Genomic DNA, 19,309 nt, shown 5'->3' on the forward strand with positions numbered 1-19,309 from the left:
GACATTGGGAAGAGCAGAGACCCATCCACCAAGCATCTGGGGCCTGGATCACACCATACTTTGGGCACTTGCTGGGCAAAGTCAGTGTGACCCTCCTAATAAGGTGTCCCGATCACACATGACCTCACTTCCATCAACCCCATCTACCTGGTTAAGCTCCTGGGTCTAAGTCCTTTTTTCCCCAAAACTGGTCAAGCTTACAGTTTACAGTTCCTTAGGAGAGAGAAGACCTTCTATAGGAGAAGTCTGGAAGCAAAGCTGGGCTATTTCCCGTGCTGGCCTTCACCCTGTCAGGCGCTCCTGGCAAAGACCAAGGATACTCTGGACTACCGGAGGGTGAGGGCTCTGACTTGGGATGACCAGGGAAGACTCCCTAAAGAAGAGGCCTGGGGAGGGAGGGAGGTGGAAGAGGCAGCGCTTGAGGAATGGGAACGGGGCGGGGGGACCCTACTTGTCAGTCAGCAGTGTACTTGCGCAGGGATAAATGGACACATTCACTGTATAAAACTGACTCAGAAAAAGACTTGGTACATGTGAGCATCTGTGCTTTCCACGGCTAGGCTAATCACAGCGCAGAACTCCAGTGCTTAAGAAACACTTCTGGCCCCTCGGAAGGGCTGGAGTCTGTCTTGATCTCTCCCGCCATACACCAGGGCTCACCCCTGCCCCGCAGCACTGCCCAGGACCCTTAGAATGCTGGGCTTTGACTTCAGGGGAAGTGAATCCTAGGAGGCGCCTTCTTCCAGCTGAGACAACCCAAGGACTGGGTTCTTTCCTTATAAGAAGCAACGGAGGGAATTCCCTGGCAGTCCAGTGGTTAGGACACCTTGCGCTTTCCCGAGGGCCTGGGTTCAATCCCTGGTCAGGGAACTAAGATCCCACAAACCGTACAGCGCGGCCGAAGAAGAAGAAGAAGAAGGGGAAAAAGCAGCAGCAACAGAACTATAATCCTGGCTCTTGGACTCCGGAAATTGCAGCTCTGGTGCTCTGGAGCCCTAGGTGGCCTCCACCAAAGTCAAATGATTCAGCCAACTCCCAGGGAGAGGGGGAGGAACGCAGGGAAGGACGCTCAGAGGACTCATCAACCACTGGCCTTGCAAAGACAAAGCTTCCTTCCAGAATTGCTTCCAACTGGAGCTGAATGTGCATTTCATAGACAACTTGAATGTAAGGGACTTTGGTTGTTCTCTACTGCCGAGCAGGACAGACCTTTACAGACCATCAGATTCTTCTGCTGCCACTGAACAGGGCAGAAGCCCAGTCAAACCTCCCAAATAAATAAGAGCCTTTCCCAAAGCTGGGACTCATAGAACAAGAGGTGGCTTCCACAAAATGTCCCAGCGTTCCCATCCTCTCCCAGGTCTCAAAGCCTGCCTCGTTCAGTCAAAATGTCTCATACACACACACACACACACACACACGCACATAGGAAAGCATATCCAGCCCAGTGTGTCTTAAGAGTATTGCTACTCCCCAACTTACTTTGCAGGATTTCATTCACTTGCCAAGTACGGCTACTTGACGCATCCTATTTATGAAGAAACTGTTAATTGAAACAGAGCCAGCCGCCCTCCCACAAAAGACTCTGTAGCCAATACAGCGTGAGTAATACCATGAGCATATGTGTAGGCATGTGTGAGCGTGGGTATGGGGGGCACCGGGCAACTTGGCTCCAAACAAATCTTGGGATTGTGTACATCCTGCATGACACACCCAGGCCAAATTCTAGGGCTCCCACAACCTCCCAGAGGGTGTGGGCAACAGGCTGGTGGCACAAGGCCAGGAAGCAGGGGAGAGAGGAAAGTATCTCCCTGGGGTTTGGCAAGAGTGGCTGCAGCCCCTGGAAGTGGCCCCCGCTAATGCTTTGGGGGTTCAGGATCCTGCCCATCTTGTTATCTCTCTCCTCCAGGGAGGGGCAACTAGCAGCTCTGGACTCTTGTGTCCCATGCAAGACAGCCTCCTCACCCCTGATTCAGGTTCCCCCCACCATGGGCCCCCAGGTCTGTCCTCATGACCTCTCTGTAGCCAGGCCATTCCTGTTCTGATTTTGTGTAGTCAGCTTTTTAAAAATAGGTTGTTTCACAGTTCCCAAAGCCAGAGGTGTTTTCTTTCCTTGTTTTTATCAAAAAAAGTAAAAAGCACCCATAGTATCATCCCTTCAACTTGTGTAGACCATTATATTTATCATTCCATCCCATCTGGCTAGATTTTTTTGAGATTATCTCTAAACTATATATAACAACTAATGGAATATGGGAGAAAGTGTTAGTCTCATAAAACAGTGGGGAGAAGTAAATGGGATTATGAATGAGAAGAGCTTTGTAAATGACCTGGTGCAAGGCATGCTGAAATGAACATGATTATTCCCACCAGGTCCCTGCCATCTGGACCACCATGGGCACTCTTTCCTACCACGAGGGTCTCCTGCCCGGACTTCAAATCCTGCCTACTGGAGGTTGACGAGAGAAGGTACCCTCGGGTCCCTCGAAGCCTTGGGAAAGTCACTGCACCTCACTGGGGCTGATCAATGGAGGGACTCCAGAGTTGTCAAAAGACAACAACTCTGAGTTCCCATCCAGCCTGATGTCCTACAGATCACTGGTCCAGATTTGCGCATCAATGCCCTGGGGAGGACAAGGGCTCCTGCAGGTTCTCAGGCCTAGCTGATCAGATCTTTCACATGCGTGCGACCAGATGCAGATGGGGCGTATAATATTCACACAAGTGAAAACAGTCACCTTCCTTGCAGGTTCTGGGCTGCAAAAGGTGAAGGGAACTCATGAATTCTCTAGTTCATGTTTCACTTTAGATTAGAAGAAAAACCACAGAAAAATAAACCGCGTCAATCAGCCCCGCTGTGTAAACAAGTGATTGATGATAACTCATGAGACAGTTTGCATTTCTTTATGGAGTGGCCGGCGACAAAGACCCCCAAACAAACCTTCTCTTTTACGGTTATTTGGAAAAGGAGCAAGGGAAGCATTGGTTTTACCTCTGGGAGCTGCTACAACCAGTCCTTCGCTCCCCGGACAGCCTTTCTGCGCATCAAGCCTGTGGCTTTTCTACTGTGTGGTCACCAGCAGCCTGCCATGGGTTGCGGTGAGGCCTTGTGAGCACTGCTCCCCAAGGCCCCCACCCTCAGGGGCAGGACTGGGATCTCCTCCTTAGGAGAGAGATCCTAAGGTGCCTGCTCGTTCACAAGGCACCTTTGTGCAAATTAGAAAAAGCCGGCCCCCATCTTTCAGATGCAGTTCTGGCTTGGCAGACAGACAGAGCCTTTGCAAATTAGAAAAAGGTGCCCCTACCTCCAGATCAGTGGTCTGCAAACTTTTTCTATCAAGGGCCAGATAGTAAATATTTTAGGCTTTGTGGGCTAGAAGGTCTCCATTGTCACACAAAAGCAGCCATAGACAGCACATTGACAAATGAGTGTAGCTGTGTTCCAAAATGTTTTTATTTTTAAAAACAGGCAGTGGACCTGATTTGACCCACGGGCTATTGTTTCCCAGCCCCTGCTCCAGGTGGATGCAGCCAAGCACCAGGGCTTGGTAAATGGGACACAGGCTAAAACTCGTCCACTGCTCATCCCTTTGATTAGGTACTCTTGTGCAAATACTATGCAATCCTACCTGGTGGCTCTTCTCTGAATCCCCAAGGTGCTGGGAACCTAAGGTGACACACTTCTTAGACCTGGAATGAACCACCCCAGTGAGTCTTAGCAACCTTAATCCCCAACTCTCTCCTGCTCTTACTGCCTCCAGATCTTCTTGCCAATCAGAATGCCAATTCCCTGCAGACCCAAAGCCTCTTCCTCATTCCACTGAGTAGCCCCAAGCCAGTGAACTGCACTGGGCCTGGATTTTAAAACCACACTTCTATTTACTTGAAGAGATAAAGACAAGATCTATGAAGACAGGAAATCCAGCAGAGCCAAATCTCAAGGATTCTCACATGAGCAAAGCTGTCTCTCTCCTGAGACCTCTGCTTTGGCAAAATACCAATTAACCAACGAATAATTGGTTGGAGTGGAAGATTAAGACAGTTGGCAGAAACAAGTTATTTCTGGACATTTTCCAGTTATTTTTCCAACCACTCTTCCAATTATAATTAGAATATAGCTGTGGCTTCATGTAAACACTGGACAGTCCACAACCTTGCAATACAAGCAAAGTCTACAGAAAATCCACTTCTTACAGCGCCAAAGAGCAGCCATGACAGTGGTTCCCAGGAACACTGGTCTGACTTTAAGTGGAATACTCCATTATATTACTCACCCTTCATCTGACCTTCATAAATATCAAAACCTACCACCCCGCATCCTGACATTTAATCCTTTCCTGTCATCTAATGAGGCCACATTTGGTTAGAAGGTCACTTGTCATTTACAACGCTGAGAGAGACTTATCATTTTAATGAAGCTCCTAATTCAGAGAGTAATGAAACTGTGGACAAGATTACAACACGTGCTGGCCGGGAGACAATGGAGGCCTCGGACTTAGCCAGGCCTTTGTGAAATCACACCGAAAGAATGAAAAACAACCGAGGAAGGCTGGCATTCCTGCGTAAGCTGCAGAGTCTGGCCGATGTCACTCTAAATTCAACTATCCAGAAGAAAGTGTGGATTCATGTTAATATATTTTACAAGGTCCTATAATTTATCATCCTTTGTTTTTCTTTATGAATAACAGATTTTCCCTCAGCTAAAAAGCACATCGGAGGTTGGGTGGATGGGAGAGAGACCAAGAGCCACTTGCTTTTTCTTCAGTGGAATGGAAGGTCATACAAATTCTTCTCCCTATGAGAGCTTGGCAAAGTTTCGACAGGGGGAATTGCTAGGAAGTCCACGGCAGAGACCCGATTGCAGATGCAGCCACACTTCACGCTGGGGAGGGAAGTGAGGCGCATGGAATGCTCTAGATAGCAATGGTGGCTGACGGTGATGCCAAGCCCTGCCCTGGCGTGCAGAAAATGAGGACATAGCCTTTCTGAGCAGCAAGAGGAACTGTCCAGACACCACCCAGAATTCAGCCCAGATAGACGAGCCTGCACGCAGGGGTAAGGATGGATGACAAGCATATGGGGCCTTGACCTGGTTGGGGAAGGCAAAGCCGTTTCAGATTGCCTATTCCTGACACACCACTGTATTCAGTCATCATCTCAGAACTCGTGTCTCTGGCAGGAATCAATCTTTGCCCAAAGACTATTGACAGCAATGCTTCCTGCCACGCCCCCTCCTCGCCAACACACACCCAGGGGATGAGATTCCACACTGGCTCCTGAGGTTAATATCATCTTCTGGTTTGGCCAGGAAACAGGGCACCATGTTGTAGTTGACGCGAATCTGGTCAAAGTACCTGTGGAGTTCTTTGGTGTGAGAGCGTAGAGGGACCGGCGGCTCTTTTCTCAGATGGAGACGTGAGAACAGAGGAGAGCAAGCTCCAGAGAGGGGAGGGTATTCTCCCACTGGAGCTGATGGAGGCATTCCTGGGAAGGGGAAAAGGCTGTTACAGGAAGGGCAGGGGGATGTCAGACAGACCAAGTGCTGGCCAGGTGAGCTTTTCCCATGGTGACTGGGACGGACTCTATTTTCCAAAGATGAATGCAACAATTTTTGCCACCCACATGCTTTTCTGCAAGTTGATCTTGGCACTCTCCCACCTCCTTGAATCTAGGAGGGCTCTTGACGGCTTTGACAAGTTGAATGTGGTGGAGATGGCACCAGGCCAGTTTGGCTTCCTGCCTTTGGCAAGCAGGCTCTCGGGATGTTCCCTCTGGGAAATCAGCTTCCCTGCTGTGAGAAGCTCAAGCCATTTGGAGAGGCCAAATGTAGGTGCCCCAGTAGGGTGGACAGCCCCACTGAGCTCCCAGCTGATGGCCAGCCACCAGCTGCCAGCCACTAAAACAAGCTAGACGTGCAGCCCAGATGAGCCTTCGGATAACATCAACCCCAACACCATCTGACCGCAATCACATGAGAGACTCCAAGCGGGAAACCACGCAGCTGAGCCTGGTTAGCCCACAGAACTCTGAGAGATAATAATAAACTGTCCTTTTAAGCCACCAAGTCTCAGAGTGGTTTGTTGCATATCAATAGTTAAGTAAAATATAGGTATGGCAGGAACCCTGACCAATCAGAATGGATGCTGACTGGCAGTAGGGCTGGAGCAAGGTCCTTAGAGACCTCCTGCTGTGCCAGATGTTCACCCTCTAATCCCCGGAATGTGAGGAGGTCCAGTAACGATGGGGGGAGGGGCTAAGGTGGCAGAAGGGCACCCAGGGAGACTGGGACCACAAGCATTTCAGTATCTTAACAGACATATTCACAAGCATCAGCTGGCATCATCCCTGGCATCCCTCATCCTGGAATTCATACCTACATCCTTGCTGGGCTGTATCAGATATGGAAGGTAACCTGTGCCACTCCTGGGATTCAAGAGTCTCCTGAAAACCCAACACTTTCACTTTTTTCGAACCGTTTTCTATCCATGATTGCATTTGATCTTTAAAATTGTACTGAGAGGCAGATGTTACTGGCCCCCATTTGACATGTGAGAAAAATCTGTGGTCCAGAGAAATTGAGGAGGGACAGAGACACTCATAGGAAGTATATTGGTTGGGACATTTTATTTCTGGTTCTGACACCGCCTCGGTCTGGGACTTTAAGCCATTGCTGTGACCTCTTAGAGGCTCCCCATCTCTAAAGTGAACAAATGGGAAGATGATTTCCGAGGGTGCACGTGGTATTACCATTTTCTGATTTTGTGACTTGCCTGAGGTCACCAGGAAGGGAACAGCAGAATCAGGACATGGTCTCAAGGGCCATGACTCCTTGTCCAGTGCTCACACGACTGCCTCCACAGCTGCCTTCCTAAGACATCTTGGTGTCATTATACAATGGGCAGCCCACCTCGATACCCGGGCCTGGACAGGAGAATGTTTCTCGGTCTATACCCAAAGAAGAGTTTCTCTGCTTGTGCCTCGGGACCTGGGCCTTCTATTCTGATATCCAAGGAATAAATCTTTGGAGGAAGTATGGGCGTGAGGGGAGACAAGGATGGGGAGAGGCATGAGGTGGGGCAGTTCGCACTGAATTTCAGCCAGATCTGCCTAGGCTAGCTCTGAGTAAATCCTGCAGCCACCACACAGGAAGCTGCTAATCAGGGCAGACACTGTCTCATTCAGAGGTCCAGGGCCCGTCTTGACCTAGACCTAAGGCAGCATCAGGAGGTGATGGATCTCTCCTGAGACTGTGTGGTTTCCAGGAAAGCATTCCAGAATCTGAAACCGGCTTCAAAGGAATGTGTATCTGCTCACTCCCGCCCTGGCTGGGAACCAGCCCAGGGCACCTTATTCTTATTAGGCTGGAGATGTCTTGGACACTAAGCTTGAAAAATGCACTGAGGATTCTGGCACAGATGGGGAATGGTGTGGCTATGCAGAAAACCCCGTTGTTGGCAGCACTAGACTTTCTCTGAAAGATTTTTGGGGCAAGTAATTTAACTCCTATCTATCTCACATTTTCCAACTTTGAAATGGAAATGAGAAATTTCTTTGTCTTAAAACCTTCTTATATCTGTGAGGCTGGATGGGACAGAGTGGGAGCTGAAGCTTCCATTACCTGCTAGAAGGTGCAATAGATGAAATACCAGAATCAAATCTGAGGGAGACTCTCCAAGTAGAGAACAAAGAAGAGAGTCCAAAGTGGGACTGAAGTGAGAATTAGGGTGCAGAATCTGGAAAGATCAGGTTGGAAGGAGCAAATGTGACTGGATAGAAATGTGGACAAATTCCTGAGAAGGGCACCAACACACCCTGCTCCTCCATACCCTGCATGTGTGTGTGTGTGTGTGTGTGTGTGTGTAGAGAAGGAGGGGGCATTGGCCACTAAAGCAATGAGGAAGACACAGGTTATGCTTTATTATTTATTTACTCTCATCTGAACCTGGATGCAAGGCTGCCAGGGGGTGCCCCACCTTGAGATGATTAATTTTATGTATCAACTTGACCACAGCACCCAGGTGTTTAGTCAGACACTAGTCCAGATATTGCTGTGAAGGTATTTCTTTTAGATGGCATGAACAGTTAAATCAGTAGACCTGATCAGCTCAGTGCTTTGTGACCCCCTAGAGGGGTGGGATAGGGAGGGTGGGAGGGAGATGCAAGAGGGAGGAGATATGGGGATATATGTATATGTATAGCTCATTCACTTTGTTATAAAGCAGAAACTAACACACCATTGTAAAGCAATTATACTTCAATAAAGATGTTTAAAAAATAAATAAATAAATCAGTAGACCTTGAGTAAAGCAGATCGCTCTCTCCATAATGTGGGTGGGCCTCGTTCCATCAGTGGAAGGTCTTAAGAGAAAAAAAGATTGACGTCCCCCAAGAAAGGAATTCTGCTTCCAGACTGGCTACAGGGTCAAAACTGCAACATCCACTCTTCCCTGGGTCTCGAGCCTGTTGGCCAAGCCTGCAGCTTTTGGACTTGCCAACCTCCATAATCACAGGAGCTAATTCCTTAAAATAAATCGGTCTTGGGTCTTCCCTGGTGGCGCAAGTGATTGAGAGTCTGCCTGCCAATTCAGGGGACATGGGTTCGAGCCCTGGTCTGGGAAGATCCCACATGCCACGGAGCGACTGGGCCCGTAAGCCACAACTACTGAGCCTGCGCGTCTGGAGGCTGTGCTCCGCAACAAGAGAGGCCGCAATAGTGAGAGGCCCACGCACCGCGATGAAGAGTGGCCCCTGCTCGCCGCAACTGGAGAAAGCCCTCGTGCAGAAACGAAGACCCAACACAGCCAAAAATAAATAAATTAATTTTTAAAAAAAACTTTAAAAAAAAATAAAAAAACAAATCGGACTTTATGTATCTACACCTAAATCTAAATCTACATTTATATCTATCTATATTTCAGAGGAGAGTGGAAGAGAGGTGATTGGGATGATGTCAGACCAGTGGTGAAGTGGTCTGGGAGCGGTTGATGAGAGCCCTGTGGCAGATTCGTTGATCAGCACCTCGGCCTCAGCACACCCAGAAAATGCAGAAATTCCACCAAGATCTATTCTCTGCCTTCCTCTCCTTTCACTCTACACACAGTTTCCCTGGTTGATCTCATCTGCCATCTCCCATCTGTTCAACAATGTCCTCTTCTTCAATGATTCCCAGATCTCAATCACTGGCCCTGACCTCTCTGCTGAGCTCCAAAACCGTGTTCCCAACTCCTGCTGGACAATCCTTCTAAGAGTTCCATTAGTACCTCACACTCAACATATATAATCTGAATTTATCATTCCCCACCTCCAGAGAAACCCTGCTGCTCCTCCTGGTGAATGGCATTATCATCTACCCACCTTCCCAAGCAATTAACTTGAGAGTCAAGGATAACTCCTCTCTGTGCCGGCCCCTGTCCAATAATCACTAAGGCCTGCTGGTGTTGCCATTAGGATTTTCCCGGTGATAAAGTTACTGTCCTAATTCAACACTCATCTCTGGCCTAACTACTCGAACAGCCCTCTGTTGGTTTCACTGGTCACATCCACAGTCTACCAGGAGGATGCCCCAAGTTGCCCCCTTCATGTTTAGACTCTAAAAAGCAGCATTTTTCTATTTCTTAGAGGTGATGATAATATACTGGTGTGGACATATCTGACTCAAGGGTGGCTGCTTCCAAGGCATTTTGAGCCAGGCTCCTCCAGGCAACTTGGAGAGGCATCATTCTTATTTACATGCTCAAGTCTGCTTGGAGCCTTTGGTCGGTCTTCCCACACCAATCTAGACAGCCTAACCAGCAACTTCTTCCACTCAACTCTATCAAAGGGTCCTCCTGGTCACAAGAATGGAGGCAGAGAAAGGTCCCCCAGGTGACCTGGGTGGGCTTCAAAGCACATTTGCAGTGTAATACGCCCTCTGGGGAAGTTGGCCTGGACCATCAGCACCTTGGAGAGCTCTGACCTCTGTTGGGGAGTTAACTGGACCAGAGTCCTGGATTCTTCTGGGAGTGGTGGCAGGGAAGGAAAGGGTTGATGCTGTCCACCTCATTAACTAGATACCCGGGCCAGCAATTTCAGGGATCTGAAAAATATGAATGGCTCTGAAGTCAGCCCAGACTTGGGTTTCAGGGCCTCTACCTCTGCTCAGATGGTCCATGAGAGGTTGGTGGTTATGAACCTGAGTCCTGGCCAAGCCAGTCTGACACTGAAGGCTAGTGCTCCCCAAGGTTCTGTGCTCAGACTGCGCAGGATTCAGCAGCTTTCACAATTTCACTTCAGGTTAATTGCCAATGAAAAGACAAGCCACCTTTAGAAGTTACCCATCTTTCTGAACCACTGCCATTTGTGCTTTGTTTACTGGAGTCCACCCCTGCCATTCTCACTGTGGACTTTCCAGCAACCTCCGCCCCAGCACCGTAAGATGAACTGGCCAGCAAGGACTTCAGGGAAATGGAGGCTTCAACTTACCTCTTGCTCAATGCAGCAGGGCCTTACACTTTTGAGGGAGGAGACATTGCCTCTGGTCACACACTCAGGAAACTCTGAGAGTAATTCACTGAGTCTGTCTCCAGAGCTGCGCTTTGCTCCCATTTGACCAGAGGCCTCTAAGGCTGAACTAGATGGAGGAGTAGAGCTCCATGTGAAGACAGCTACGTCTGGGCAGTCACAGAAAGCACCGCTGCTCTCCAAAGTTAACTCAACTGCTTCTCCATTCACTTTTGCTCCCTTGGATCTAGCCCTGCTCTGCCACAGGGCTCTTCAACCTGCCTCTCTGTGTGACAGCCCTCCTGAGCTCCTGCCGCTGAGTCGTCACAGCCTCTGAGTTGCTTTCAAAGTGTTTCCCATTCTCCCATTCTCAAGTGTTTTCACAATGGCTCAGAGATACCGGTAGGCTTTTTGGTCATCCCTCCTTACAAACGAGGAAACCACTGAGAGCTTAGGTGACCTGTCTAGACACACAGAGCTCCTGACTCCAGTTAGCTGCTCTTTATAATTTCTTAAAAACTGCCATCAGACCAGGACTCCACCATGGTGCCCAGAAACACGGCAGCATGGGCTTGTAACGCCGCCAGTGAAAAAGCAAAAAGAAAGGAAACTACCTTTTGAAGATTATACTCATCTGCCTGAGGTTTGCCCAAGTCCATCTGTTACTCTCTGCCTCTGGAGCACAAGCAAAAAGCAGTTCACTGGAAGCTTGTCAACAGCTTCCTCTGAGGTTCTTGAGATTTCCTGGGGACATTTCCACCTCCTCACCCATGAAGGTCAACCAAGGCTCCAAGAGAAAAAGCAGTCCTTTTTAACAAAGACTCACTGGCAAACATTTTGATCCCTGTTTATTTTGTCAAGCTTGCTTTAACTCTTCATATACAATGTCTTTACAAAGAAGATTTGAATCCAATAAAGAGAGAGACTTTTAGCTTTGCCTTCGTCTCCAAATGCCTGAGAGATGTGGCCATAAAGGGAAGACGTACCTAATTAGCCAAGGAAGTTGTGTGAGGCGGGGAGGGGTTCGCTCATCCACAGCTGTGATCAAGCAGCAGCTGTGATGATGCACGTGCTGGCCTCAAAGGACACCGTTTTCTTTTAAGTCTGGTTGCGGTACCTCACTCTGTGTTGCATCTTTAGCCATACTGGACCAGCTAAAACTAAAGGCCACATGGGCACCCCGTGCTGAAGACCAATAAGTTCACACTTCTCTCACCCTCTTCCTCCCTGGGTCCCTGTATCTGAGTCAAATGTGACACCATTCGGAATTAGCACAGATGGTTTATATGCAGTCATGCCTTACTCTCTAACAAGGGGAAAAAAATCTTTGGTTTTGTTTGATTACTTTCGAGGTCCAATTAGAATTCTGCTTTGCATAATAGATGTGCTCTTGGAGGTGGGAAGGTAAATCACTTGCTCTGTACGTGACTCAAATCCTATTTGAAATTTGCTCTTTAAGGAAGCTCAGCTCTGAGCCTTTTTATGAAGAGAGGATCACTGCGGCAAGTTGAAGAATTAACCATCACCTTTATTAGTTAAGGATGGTCAGACCTAGGGCTATCCTTGTCCCAAGGGGCGGAAAACAGCCTCACCTCAAGATGCCCCACAAGGTTGGGCTCCTTCTCCACCTGCTTTCTCCTGGGGCAAAACCGGTCAGGCGGCCTAGACCATCTGAGGATCTCAAACACTCCCCTCTGTTACCTCCTCTCCTCTCTCCTCCGCGATCCTGTCCTAGGATTCCAGCCTCTTGGGGTCCTCATGCTTTCTATCCCTGTAGAAATGTCTGCCCTTGAGGAAGAGGCAACGCAGGCCACTCACTCCAACATGACGATTAGACCCTTATCTCCATCTTCTGCGGTACTAGCATCTCTAACCTCAATTCCAGGGCAGAAGAGGCTCTGTCTCCTGGGAAAGGGTTTCAAGCCTTCTTGGATGGGCAGGAGGAGGAAGAATGTCGGGGACAGAGGCATCTGATGGGGACCGTTAGCCTGGTCTCCCTACAGGTAAGAACAACCCCACAAAGGGCTGCTTTAAGATAGAGAGGGCTCACCCTTAAAATGCTCCCTGGAATTGGGTGTGAGCACCTGCCAGACAGAACCTGAGGTCAGGAGTGAGAGGTTGAAGAAGAGACTGTAGCAGCTGTAAGCATCCAATGCACTCCAGAGCAAGTCTTTTTCTTACCTCTTGGGCGAAGAGTGGGAAATCTGGGTTCCCTCTGGGACACTCACACCCTTGTTGTGACCCACTGGGGTGGCGCCATCTGTGAGCTGGGAATTCATGGCAGTCACCCGTGCACCATGTGGGAGGCACGATGTGAGATCCGCCCCGCCAGGAAGAGCAGGAGTTGGGAAAGGAAGCTACACACTCTTGATACTCAACCCGAACACTTGGAAAATGACCCATCATCTTTGCCTTAAACTTTTCCATACGCTCAACATTATTAGAATTTCTCCTTAACTACACAAATCATCCTCAGGATCCGGGACAGCTGTACGACAAAATGTTTTGTTCCCCACCCTTTCCCTTGAGTTCTTGTAATGAAAGTTCTTAGTTAACACAAATTACCAGCTTTGCTCTTTACTTTTCTGACAGATGAACAAACATAGGATAATCATTTCTATATAGGCCGGCTAGCCAAATCCATTTCAATTATCTATCACTGGGGTAGAATTCTCCTGGTGAGACAGGAAGACATGGAAGGAGAGTTCCGGGTTGTACTATTAATTCCAGTAAGCAGTTTCATGCTCATCCCCGGAATATAAGAAGGCCTTGAATATAAACCAAACTATAGAGTTGGGGTAGCTAACTTATTTAAAAACAAATAACAACAAAACACTTTTTTACTAATACAAATTGGGAAAAAAAGATAGAGAATATCGTTGAAAAGGCCCAGAGGTGAGATGCAAGAGACCTAAGTTCTCACCGCAGCCCGGCACCTATTCTCCATGTGGCCTTGACATGACCTTGTCACATTCCAGGCCTCAGTTTACTCATCTGTGATACAAAGGGGTGGATTCAATCAGCAATTTCCCATCACACGCTCTGGGCCCTAAAGACCCCAGAAGTTACTTTATGTTTTATTTCAAAATTGTATATTTAAAAATATCTTTAGGCATTGATGAAAGTGTGATTTTAAAACAAGAAGGATAGCCATTTTTAACACTGTGCAGACAGACAATAACTTATGTGACCAGTTTAACTCAGTTTTGTGGCAGACTCAAAACAGAGCTCCCCTTCCACCACCTGCCCCATTAATTGAAGGACATGGAGACTGCAAGACAAACTGCTGCAAAACAGCAATCATTTGGATCTACCCATCACCGCGAATTAGGATTCTCTCCAGACGGTGAAAACAAAATACATACATGAATTGCATTCTGAAACTAAAACACAGCAAGGATCACCATAACACTTAATTTCTAATTTTTTGCACGGATCAAAACAATCTCATTGTGCTTTCTTATTTGTTATAAGCTTGATATTATACAATAAATACATTTGTTGGTTTATTTATTGTGATTTAATTAATCACTAATTAATAATAAATATTAATATATTCATAAATAATGCTTTGCCTGCTTCAAGTTCCATATAAAATTTCATTTGAAAAAATGGTTCCAGTCCTTTACAAATTTTGAAAACCACTGGACTAATTATCTCTAATTTTCCTTCCAGCAAGAGGATACTTTATTCAAATCCTTCTCTGGGGATAGGGGAATTGTATGACTTCAGGAAGTTTCTGGCTTAATCAGAACCTTCATAAGAAAAACAAACAAACAAACTTGATTCCCACATCTACAAATCGCCCTGAAGAGCTCGGCTCCTTCTCCACAGGGAAGGAATTCTGCAGAAGGAGATTGCCTGTTACTGTGCAAGATTCGGATTCTACCCCATGGATCTCATGTCCTAGGTGCAGAGACCTGTGTGTAGATGGCTGACAGTGAGATAGAATGAAGTCAGGGAGCAGGAAGGAGCCGCACCCTGTCTGAGCATCTACTCTGTGCCAGGCTCTGTAACTGGCATTACATACGTCATTTGATTTATTCTATTTATTGCTACTCAAAACTCTTTGCAATATTTTTTCCCTCGTACAGATGAGAAAATCGAGGTGGATACCCAGGCAGTGAGTGGCAGAAGCAGGTCTCAGATCTGCGTCACCCCCCCCACACACACACAAAACAAGCTCCCGGTGGGTGGCGAACAGCACAGCCCGCTCTCCAGCGTGGGGTTCCAGAGGCAGGGATCATCCGTGCAGACCATAGCAATCAGGGAGTGCTGCAAGGAGGAGCTGGCCTTGGAGCTGGATCTTGAAAGATGAGGAGAAACGCTCCAGGAATCAAAGAGAGGAAAAGTTTCCCAAGCAGAGACAGCATGAGAGAAGCACAGAGAAAAAATGTTTCAGGAGAATGACTGTTCCGGTGGCGGACAACATCTTGTGTGACAGCACCCTGCCCTCCCAGCCGAATCTGCCAGCACCCTGGCACAGGACCCTGGCTGCCAGCAACTCAGACTACCCTCTGTGCCTTCATGTCCCCTCGTCCATTTACCTGGCAAGCTCTTCCTAGCCCACTTCTGCCTGGGGAAGTCTTTCCTGGCCTTCCAGAATTCTGCCAAACCCCACCCGCTATACGCACCCACTCCTGATCCCCTCGACCAGAGGCAATCTCTCTTGACTCTGAACACCCAGAGTTCTTTTATTTATTCACCGTAAGGTCTCAATGGCTGAACACGCGAGAAATGTTTTCTGGGAAAGATACTGAAATGGAGGCTGGGGTCTCAGCCTCAGCAGTATATGGGCCATCCTCAACCCCCTGCCCCCGGCCCCTGCCCTTGTGGCTCCAGACACTGGAATTCCTCCCCTCGGAGCTGTGATGCTAGGCATGGCTCTGGGTAGAGCGTGCATCTTTAGGACATTTCTTCTCCCTGTGGCCGAGGTCCTAGCACCTAGGAGGTGCTGAGAAGTATTTGTTGAACCCAGCTGAACTCTAGTCCCAGATTCTCCCAGTTCTAACCCATGCCAATGTATTATGTATCTTTTCAAGTAACTCAGGTACTCTGACGACGATCATATTAGTAGCTTGCAGAAAACACTGTCACCTTCAGATTAAACGTAAAGTTCATCTTTCTCACATTTCTCCCAGCAAAACAAAACAAAACAAAAAAAGATTTTTACTGTTGCCACTGTTTCCAGACCATTATCCATAAGCTTCAGTCTGCCTTCAAGGACCAGCTCAGGCCACACAGCAGGGCCACCCAGCAGCCCTGCACACACAGAGCTACCCCTATCTGCGGCCTCTGCGCCTGTGATTCCCTCCATTCCCTCCCCCATACTGCCCAGCCTCTGAGCATCTACCCTCGTGAGAAACCCACAGACTGAAGGGCTGTTCCAGACCTCTTAGCCCAAATAAATTCAGTCGTGCTGGCCAACTGTCTTGCATGAGCTCTGCCCCTAAATGGGGGACTGAGGCAGAGTGAGTAACTTCTCTCAGATCGCCATGGTCTGGCAGAGAAGTGGGCGCTCAGGAAGTGCTCAAGAGAGATTCAGCCTCCAAGCTCTATTTCCTGTGCAGACGTGGAGCTGGGACCCAGAACTCTCTTCCACTGGCCCTGAGGGAAGCATTCAGAGCAACCCTCCAAAACAAAGCCTGGCCCTGGTGGCCAGCTCAGCATGCACAGAACATCAAATGGCCGGACATGAAAGGGCTGAGGAGGATGCTTGCTGGAGAGGCACTTAGCCTGAAAAACCTGAAACCATCCCCTTGACTGAGGGCCGCTAACCACAGCTTCCATGAATGATTAATGATTATGGCCAGAGCTTATTGCAAACAGGCATGTGACAGCAGAGCCACTACCCTCCCGCAGGACCTGCCCGTGTGATTGATGAGCCACCGAGGGGGGCAGAGGGGCTGCAGGGGGATGAGCCAGCTCAGGCTGCAGCCAGCAGGCAGCACCCAACCTTGGGGGGAGCTGGAGGGACGCCAGTGCCTGTGCTCTGGGTGGCTGGCTTGTCTCACGTATCGCCTACAAGCCAGCCAGCAGTGAGTAGCTACCTGGGCGATGCGGGGAGGGCTGGGAGGCCTGGACTAAACTCTAATGAGGAGAGAGGTGCTGAAATGGATGAGATGTGGCCCCTGGCCCTGCAGGGGTTCCTATCCAGTGCGGCGCATCAAGCAGTATCACTATAGTTCCAGAACGAATAGGAGTGTGCAGGATGTTTTGAGAGACAGCTAAGTGCTCTGTGTGGACAGAACAGGCTGCAAAAATGAGGTGCCTGGCCTCAGACGCCTCCCCTCCACCTTCTCCACCACCCACCACCGCTGCCAGCCAGACACAACTCCCGCCATCCTTGTATCACCAGGATTTGCAACGGGCGAGGAGAGGGCGGCTGACGTGAAGTCTCTGCTCTCATGCTTTCTCTGTCCCTTCCCAGAAAGGTCAATTAGTACTGTGTCCTCACGGTGCCTCCCTCCTCCCAACCTGCGCCCTCCAGGACGCCGCGCGCCCTCTAGGATGGCTGAACCAGGGTTTCTGACTCTCCGACACATGGATTCGGTACAAACCTACCAGATTCACTGAGCACAGATTGTGCAGGCTGGAGAAGGCACAGCCCCTATCTTCAGGAGTTTAGTGTCAGCCAGACAAGCTTCCCTCATGAGAAACAAGCACAGGCAGAAGAAAGCACAGCCCCCAACGTGCTGCCAAGAGAGAGTGAGGAAAGGGAGAGTGACAATGCTGGGGGAGGCCAGGGAAGCTGCGAAGGGCCCTCAAGGCTCCCCTGAGCTGAAGCCTCTGCCCCGGGCAGGGCCACTGTCCAGCCTGGGCCACCAATCTTTCCAAGGCCACCACCTTCCACCTGGGTCTCCGGAGGCACCTCTGAGTGGCCCTGAGGCCGTGGCAGCAGCCAGCAAACTCAGCAAACACCTAGGACCTGGCACAGGCCTGGGGCTCTGAGACGACCCTGGGAGCTAGCCGGGGACGACCCCTGTGGGGGTCTGGCCAGTCTGCAGACTCTGGCTCCGTTTCATCTTAATCCACTCCCGCATGTACCTGACATCGGATACTCGTCCTAGAGCATGCAAATCTAATAAATTCTTGGCTCCTGCAAGTTTCTTTAAAAAATATAAAAGAGGATCATATAGAAAGAAGTTGATTAATATACACCCTGCTAAAACAGCCTGGAACATCTGTGTATTAAGTTCATTTATTAAATTACACCAATCTGTATTTTAATGAGTGAAAGATACAGTACTTATTCTGTCATCCATCAAAATAAACTCAGGAAATACTTAACATTATAATCATTTTTCTTGTTTGAACATGAGTTATGAAATATGAATCCTGCACTAAGAATGCTGGACTTGCCATCATGATCAAATATGTTTTCACAGGTGCAGCAAATATTCAGTTTTCATTTCTTTCTCCAACTGTTGAAAATATAAACCATGTTTTCTAGTTCTTAGCTGGGTAACATTGCCTTCCCTCCACATGGCAGCCATTATTACAGACTTATTACCCACCGTCTTTCTTTCCCCAAACTCACTCCTCCTAAGTTGCTTAGTAATGAAAACACAGGCTTCTGTGAGGCCCCTGCAGCACAAGCTCTGCCCTCACAGGGCTCTTCTGGCTCAGACTGGGCCCTGTCCCCTTGTTCTCCTTCCTGGTGGCACCTATATCCTCCAGGTTAGGGCCTGAGGTTCCAAAGCCATTTGAGGCAAACAGTGCCTTTGGAGAAACACAAAAGGCAGTTGGGCCTCAGCTTCACTGTTGAACTTCCCCTGGCCATGGGGTTTCCATGCCCAATCCCCCACCTCAACCCCCCATAAACCACTCCACTCAGATGAGGCGCAACTTTAACACAGTCTGAAGCCTCAGGAGTGAGTCCAGCCTTTACCTGTGTTCAGCTATCCTTGAGCCAGAAGTCCCAGGATCCTTGGAGCAATGCCTTCAGCTCCCAGGAGCTGAGGAGGGCTGGTTCCCCTAGCCAGTGCCGAGTGGGAGCTCACTGGGGTGCGGGACGCAGGAGAGAGGCCCCAGCTGGGCAAGCGGCTGAGCAGAACCACGGGATGGGCTGATGAAACCCAATCACGAGCTGGCGGGCTTCTGCCTGCTTACCCCCTCAGGAGGCTCCCCCATTGTCGCCAGAGTCCCACTTTGACCAAGTCCACGCCTATCTCTTTGATCTCTTTCCTGGCCACCCTGGTCCCCCAACACATCCACCGCACCCACTCTTCTCTCCAGTCCTCCTGAACTACCTCCTGCTAGTGAACAAACCCTTCACGCTCCCTCCCACCCCAGGCTTTTGCCCAGGCAATTGCCTCCACCTGGGCTACCCCTCTCTGCTTTCGCTTTACTTCGCCTGGTTAATTACTTAATTCTGATTTCAAGCCACACCTGTTTGGAAAGCCCAGTGGGAGGAGCCACTAGGAATCAGGGAAACCTGACAGAAGGACTGACCCCTAAGGAAAGAATGGGAAGGGATTCAAGGCAAAGGAATCCCCTAGAGCAAATGCATGGGGGTGTGGACGCCCTAGGTTATTCTGGGGATAGAGGAGAGACAAAGGGTAGATGCAGATGCGAGGGTTGCCGGACCTGGGATGAGAGTTTGGGGCCAGTTCAGGGAGGGTCTTGTGCTGATCAATAAAGGGACTTTATGCTAAAAGGGAATAAGGAGCTGCTTTTTTTTTTTTTTTTTTAACCTCTCACTTTTATTCTTGGCAGATTTAAAAAAAAAATATTCAGGTTCAGCTTGGTGGACATTAAACATGTAAAACAATGAAGGGGGGAAGGTGGGGTAGGGGGGGTGGTGGTGGGATGAATTGGGAGATTGGGA

At 49.0% G+C, this 19,309-nt stretch overlaps 1 pseudogene; it reads right to left on the reverse strand.

The window, feature by feature from the left end:
• Positions 1-18,612, reverse strand: part of LOC132376776 (beta-1,4 N-acetylgalactosaminyltransferase 2-like) — a 31,662-nt pseudogene extending 13,050 nt beyond the window's left edge.
• Positions 18,613-19,309: the final 697 nt, after the last annotated feature.

The sequence above is a fragment of the Balaenoptera ricei genome, chromosome 13 (assembly GCF_028023285.1).
Source record: "Balaenoptera ricei isolate mBalRic1 chromosome 13, mBalRic1.hap2, whole genome shotgun sequence".
NCBI classification, from domain to species: domain Eukaryota; kingdom Metazoa; phylum Chordata; class Mammalia; order Artiodactyla; family Balaenopteridae; genus Balaenoptera; species Balaenoptera ricei.